This window comes from Glycine soja, chromosome 12, assembly GCF_004193775.1.
Source record: "Glycine soja cultivar W05 chromosome 12, ASM419377v2, whole genome shotgun sequence".
NCBI classification, from domain to species: Eukaryota; Viridiplantae; Streptophyta; class Magnoliopsida; order Fabales; family Fabaceae; genus Glycine; species Glycine soja.
Window position 1 is genome coordinate 17,462,869 of NC_041013.1, and position 6,665 is coordinate 17,469,533.

General features: G+C 35.7%; 1 pseudogene; it reads right to left on the minus strand.

Annotated features, from left to right (window-relative positions):
* Nucleotides 1–5,495: 5,495 nt before the first annotated feature.
* On the minus strand, nucleotides 5,496–6,378 carry LOC114378835 (annotated as a pseudogene).
* Between the last annotated feature and the right edge of the window lie 287 nt (nucleotides 6,379–6,665).

Below are 6,665 nucleotides of genomic sequence, written 5' to 3' on the forward strand. Positions count from 1 at the left end.
GAGAGAAACGTTAAGGCATTGGACCATTAACGATCTCTTGAGGTGGTCGACAAAAGCGGGGCTTTTGCTCCTACGTATCCTCAATTGCGATGAGGAAATCGAACCTACGTAGTTCTTACAAAAGCGGTAAAGTTACATGTTGATTTTATGCTTTTGAACGGTCCATGTTAACCGATAAAAGCAAAGAGGACCGTTTAAGGCATTGGACCTTAAAATGGTTTTTTTACTGATTTTTGCGGACAAAGCTTGATTTGTGAGTTGATTATAGCCTTAGTTTCACTTTGGTTATTAGTCAATTCATTTAAGGAAACTCCCAAAGAAAAATGTCTGATTATTTTTTTGATTATTTTATTCAAAGATATTTTGATTATTTTATTATTATTTTTCAAGATATTTTTGACTATTTTATTATTATTTTGCCTTTTTTAGTTTAACCGAGGTTACAGTGTAAAAGATCAGTTAGATTTTGTTTTAACGGTGATTAAACGAGATTACAACACAAATGATCGGTTGAAATTCATTTTATCATTTATTAGGTGAGAAAACGACTTAAACGATCGGTTAAAGCTCGTTAAAAATGGAAGAAAAGAAAACCGAAAATGAACGAAATAAAGATGAAAGCTAAAAAAACAAGAAATGAATTGAAAGTCTCGGATTCGAAAACTTACCCGTTGAAGAACGAAGAACGGTGAAGAATGGAGGAAAACCTTCACGGATTTGCTCACGGAAACATTTCAGAAGCGTTACGGAAGCACCTCGGCTTGGATTTTCTTCACGGAAACAATTTCTTTCACCAAAAACAAATGAAATGCATAGCTAGGGGGAGGAGGGATCCTTAGAACAACCCTCTTTTGCCTATTTATAGAAAAATGGGGAGGAGGATGCCGCCCAGCTCGCCCAGGCGAGCTGGGTTGCTTCCTCTAGAAGCAATCCTGCTTCGAAAATACTCTGGAAGGCTCAAATTCAAAATTTCAAAAATTGCTATTTGCACCCCCTATTTTGATAAGTTCACCCCATTCTTTCGTAATTTACGGAAGCATATGGGACTTGCTTTTCTGCTTTTTTTTTTCTCTTCCCTCTCACCCATATTAAGTGAAATATGCTTATTTAGGATTATGGGAATTTTATGGAAGCATTACGGTAGTCCAGGAAGCCCCGAAAGCCATTTTCTAACAAAACGGGGGAGGTGGTTGCCGCCTAGCTCGCCTAGGTTGCTTCCACCTTACGCAAGGAAATGCCCAGAATCCTCCAGAAGGACCCAGATTTGAAAATTTCTATTTGCACTTCCCATTTTACTAAATACACCCCCTTTTCCTTTTTTTGCTGAATCTTTTTCCATAACGTTACGGAACTTTACGAATTACGTAACGATACTTGTTTTCTTTCCGTAATGTCGCGAAACCTTTCAGATTACGCAATCGTTCCCTCTTTGGCTTTTGGAATGTTACAGAACTTTACGGATTGCACATTAATGCTTCCTTTCGACTCCTGACATGTCGCGGAACTTCACGGTTTGCCCAACGATGGGTGTCAAGTACCTCGAAATGGTCAAGCGAAGGTTGCATGCCACCAAATAATGTTCCCCAGATGAAATTAGAGTATGACAAGAAGCAACCAAATAATTCACAATATTAGCAAATCAATGAGTTGGAAAGGAATCATAAATACTATATAGAATGTACAAATGGTCATCCGGAAAATCCTCTGAATGGGTGAGTCCTCAGACGCACGCTCAATCCTACTCAGGTGGTCACCCATGAGGTTCTGTGCACCACTCCGATCACGGATCTCCAAATCAAACTCTTGGAGCCAAAGCATCCACCTGATCAATCTAGGCTTTGATTCAGCCTTCTTCAACAGGTACTTCAGAGCTGCATGGTCAGTATAAACAATAACACGGGTAGCAAGTAAATATGAACAAAATTTCTCAAGAGCAAAAACTATTGCTAATAGCTCCTTCTTTGTGGTAGTGTAATTTGCTTGAGCAGCATCCAAAGTTCTGGAAGCGTAGTAGATTACCCGAAGCAGCTTATCAATCTTTTGAGCAAGGACAACCCCCAATGCGTAATTGGATGCATCGCACATTAGCTCAAATGGGGCTGTCCAATCAGGTGCCTGAATGATAGGGGTGGTAGTCACCGCTTGCTTGAGGCAATCAAAAGCCTCTCTGCACCAATCATTAAAATCAAACTCCACCTCCTTTTGCAGCAGATTGGATAGTGGAAGGGCCACTTTGCTAAAATCCTTGATAAAGCGCCTATAAAACCCTGCATGACCAAGAAAAGAATGAACCTCTCGCACACAAGAGGGGTAAGGAAATTGTGAAATAACAGCTATTTTTGCAGGGTCTACCGCTATGCCCCTACTGGAATTGATATGCCCTAAAACTATACCTTGTTCTACCATGAAGTGACATTTTTCAAAATTCAGAACAAGGTTAGTTTCAATGCATCTATTAAGAACTCTATCTAGACTATCCAAACATGCATCAAAAGAGGATCCATAAACAGTAAAATCATCCATAAAAACCTCTATGCAACTCTAAAAAATCACTGAAAATGCTAAGCATACACCGTTGGAAGGTACCAGGGGCGTTGCATAGGCCAAATGGCATCCTCCTATAGGCAAAAATGTCAAAGGGACAGGTGAATGTGATCTTTTCTTGATCCTCAAGAGCAATATGAATTTGTAAATAACTAGAAAAACCATCAAGAAAATAGTAATGAGACTTACCTGCCAAGCGCTCAAGCATTTGATCAATGAATGGCAGGGGAAAATGATCTTTTCTAATTACCTGGTTCAGCCTCCTGTAACTTACAGAGTGGCAAGATTTTTTCATCCCTAGAATAGTCAATGCTTGGTAGTAATTTTAGAAAATTAAATAACATGTTTTAGTTTCAAAAATTAAATTCACGATATTACTAATTTTAAGGAGTAATTCAGAGTATTACTTATTTGGTTGTCATTAATATTTTTTTTCAAGTGCTTTATGTTGGAGACATGTCCATGTTTATATAAAAAAAATGTCAAGTGCCATAATAAAACATGACCTACAAAAATCCAATTTAAAAATGAAGTGTTTGCATGTTAAAATAACAAATTAATAGGATTGTGATCGAGGTCGTACACGAATCAAATAAACATTAAAAATGCGGTATCTAGGAAGTGATCCTAGGTCATCTCCCAATGAGCAATGGTCAACCAAACGTTCATAACAGATAGTAATAAAACAGTAACGAATTGGGGGGGGGGGTTATTTGTTTTTGTAATTTAAACGACAAGCAAATTTTAATTAGAAAATAACATAATTAGAACATGTTGTTTCCCCTTGATTCACAAGCAAGTCTCTTATCCTAGCTTATGAGAATTTATTCTTAATCAGTTCAACCACTTAATCCATCCCTAAATTAAATTACTAAGCGAAAATTAACATAAGGCTGTCATTAGGTGATTAAGCAACACAAACACCAATTGATCATGAATGAAACTGATCATTAAGCCTGAACGTAAATTATGCGCATAGACAATTAATCAAGCACTAAGCATGCATGGATTAATAGCAACAAATACAGAACAATTGGTGAAGAGGAAAAACTGATCAGAATTCAATAGTAATAACAAAACCTCAAAGAGAGTTGTGCTTGATCCTCAAGAGAAAACAATGCTGGAGACCTAGCCTTCCATTAATCAGCAGAAAACGAAATTGCAATTGGAAGTAGAAAATGAAATTGCAGATTGAAGCAGAAAACAAAATTGCAGAAAATGAATTTTATTGCTACGCGAACAATGTGCGTGAACAGTAAAAACTGAAATTGCAAAACCCTAAAATTATTCTCCTCTCTAAAAAATCTCTCTCAAACTAAAACTTTGGTGCTGTTATATAGGTCCTCAGCCCTAAAGCTTACAAATATGTTTTAAGTCCAAGCCTAATTCCGGATTCAAGCCCAATTGCTTATAATTCTACTGAAATTAAATTAAAAACACAAAATTAGTCAATTAGGCCCAAATGATAAAACTGCATAATTAATTTGACAATTAAAACTAATCAGTAATTAAAATGGTGACAAAAAGGGTTAAGAAATAGGAGAAAATAATGACACATCATATTGGATTGAATGACTTTTGTTCAATATTAATGTAATGTATTTTGCAGACACTCCTATGTTTCATATAAACTAAAATTGTTAGCAAACCATGTTTGTACGTGGTGGTGGAGGCAACAAAAAAACAAAAATAAATAAAATAGGTATAAGTAATTTTTCATGTATAACATAACACATTGAATAATTTTGAGTATATAATTTATCGTCAATTTGATCAAGATCCATCACTATTTGTATGCGTCATTTGTTTCAATTTATTAAAACCATTTTCCTTTAAAGCAATATTTTTCTATGTGCACAAATACATAAATAAATAAATAAATAAAACAAAACTAGATAAACATGAAAAATTGTATAGCTCATTGAAATTAACTTCAATGATATGGTATTCTGATGTAATATGTTTCTTGACCAGCTGCCATCTTATCATCACAAGTATGAGAGGTGGAAACTGCCAGAATGCTAGCATGATCTAGTAAACCACACACTCTTTTTTTCTCACATGCTATGCCTAATTTTTAAGTACTAATCATTAGAGAAAATAATGGTGAAAAATCCATCTATTCAATTTTTGTTTTCAATTTAAAGGTTTCCAATATGTATCGCTAATGGTGAGAAAAAGTGATGGAATTTTGATGAACATGACATTATGAATAAGCACTACTGGAAAATGTTGATTCTACGACGCATATTCTAAGACGGTTATTAATAACCATCTTAGAATGTGACATGGTGACATTTTTGTAATTAAGGACAATGTATTTTGCTTTTATGTCACGCATTCTAAGATGGTTTTATAGAACCGTCTTAGAATGCTAGTTCGTAGCATTTTTGTAATTATGACAAACTTAAACAAAGATAGATTTGGTTGAAGGACCGTCTTTGTTTAAGTTACCCTAAATCTAGTGCCTTTCTCACGGTTAGTCAAACACACTGTGTTCAAAGCTGGTGCTTGACGTTGCAATTGTCGTAGTTCATGTCCTCAGACAACTGCTGCTCCAGTTTGCCATCTTGTTCCTATGAGTCCTCGGTGTTTTCTCCAGCCATCGTCAGCCAGGTAAGTGTGCATGCATTTTACTCCGGCAACTTCCTTAGTGCCATTTGAATTTGATGTCTTTGAGGGATCACAAGGTCAAGGCTTCATTGTTTAATCATGTGTTATTCTCACTTCTAACCCTAGGTTGCTGCCACATATTAATACCCTCACCATCCCCTATTCTCCACCTGAAACCCATATATATTAAGCAAATCCCAAAAACTCGAAATCTTTTGCGAAATAAAAACTAGGTTTATGACCCAAAGTCAAACCCGTAAAATTGACCTTAAGGTTTTTTCTTATTTGTTTTTTCTTTATGCGGGTACATGTCCAATGCTAATTTTCATGTGAAATATTTAAAGCTCGTCTTTAGGATATGATGAATGTTCCCTTGGTTTGCTAGAGGACTTTTTGATTGGATACGAAGCTTCAATTGCTATGCCACAAAGACCTTTGTTGACAGATATGCTCCTTTTCATTCTAATGTAACCCTTTTCTCCCCATTCGGATCCCCATGAGTTCTTCACTATCCAATATTTGGTTTCATCTTGAGTTGTTCCATAGCCCACAATTGCTACCGCATGATCCAGAGCAGTGCCACAGTTTCCCGTAAATACTCCCTGTAATTAATTATTTGGAAACTAAGTTCAGATCACTCACAAACCATTTTGTTTAGAAAGCTAGATAATTAAGAATAATTAATGTTTGCTGGTGATTACACTTTGATTTTAAAAAACCATTCACAAAAAAAGTTTGGTGGTGATTACAGTTTTATGATCTTCTCCATGAGACAATTCTATTCTAACCGGATAAGATTATTAAGAGCGATAAAACTATCGGGTATTAATTTAAAGCAGTAGGATATTAAAATTAAAAATCTTGTGAAGAGTAGATTAAAATTAAAAATTCACCTCTGAATAGAATTGGAAGTGAATTCTTCACTGGCTATCGATACAGGTTGATGGGCAACAGCTTTGAGCAATGCGGCCTCATTGTTCACGGGGACATTCTCATGGCCATCAATTGACACTGCAGGTTCATTCACCTGCAATATGGAGTGGTTTTTTTCCATCTTAAAATTCCTAACCAATAAACTAATTTTGATTAATATATTAAGCACAATAGTTAAAGATCAGTGTGCACCATTGATGCATCACAAGTTCCATCTTTTGCTTCATAAGGGTAATTGCTTGCTGTAGTTATACCATATTGCTAGATAAACTCGAACGCAGATTCCATTAACCCACCATTGCGTCCTTGATTTTGTGTAGTGTCACAATCTACAAGTTCTTGCTCAAACAAGGGCACTAGCTTATGTGTCTTGATTTGGTTAATAACTTGAACAACTACAATAGTTGAAAACGCCCAACAACTACCTATAATAAGGCATAGGAAAACAAGACTTCTATTAATTACGGAATGTTTGGTTTGCATCAAGGATATGTAGAAGCAGATAGTTAGTCATCAATTAATTATTTTTTAGGTGTAAAGATTGTTGAAATGAACATTACCTCTTTTATTCATGT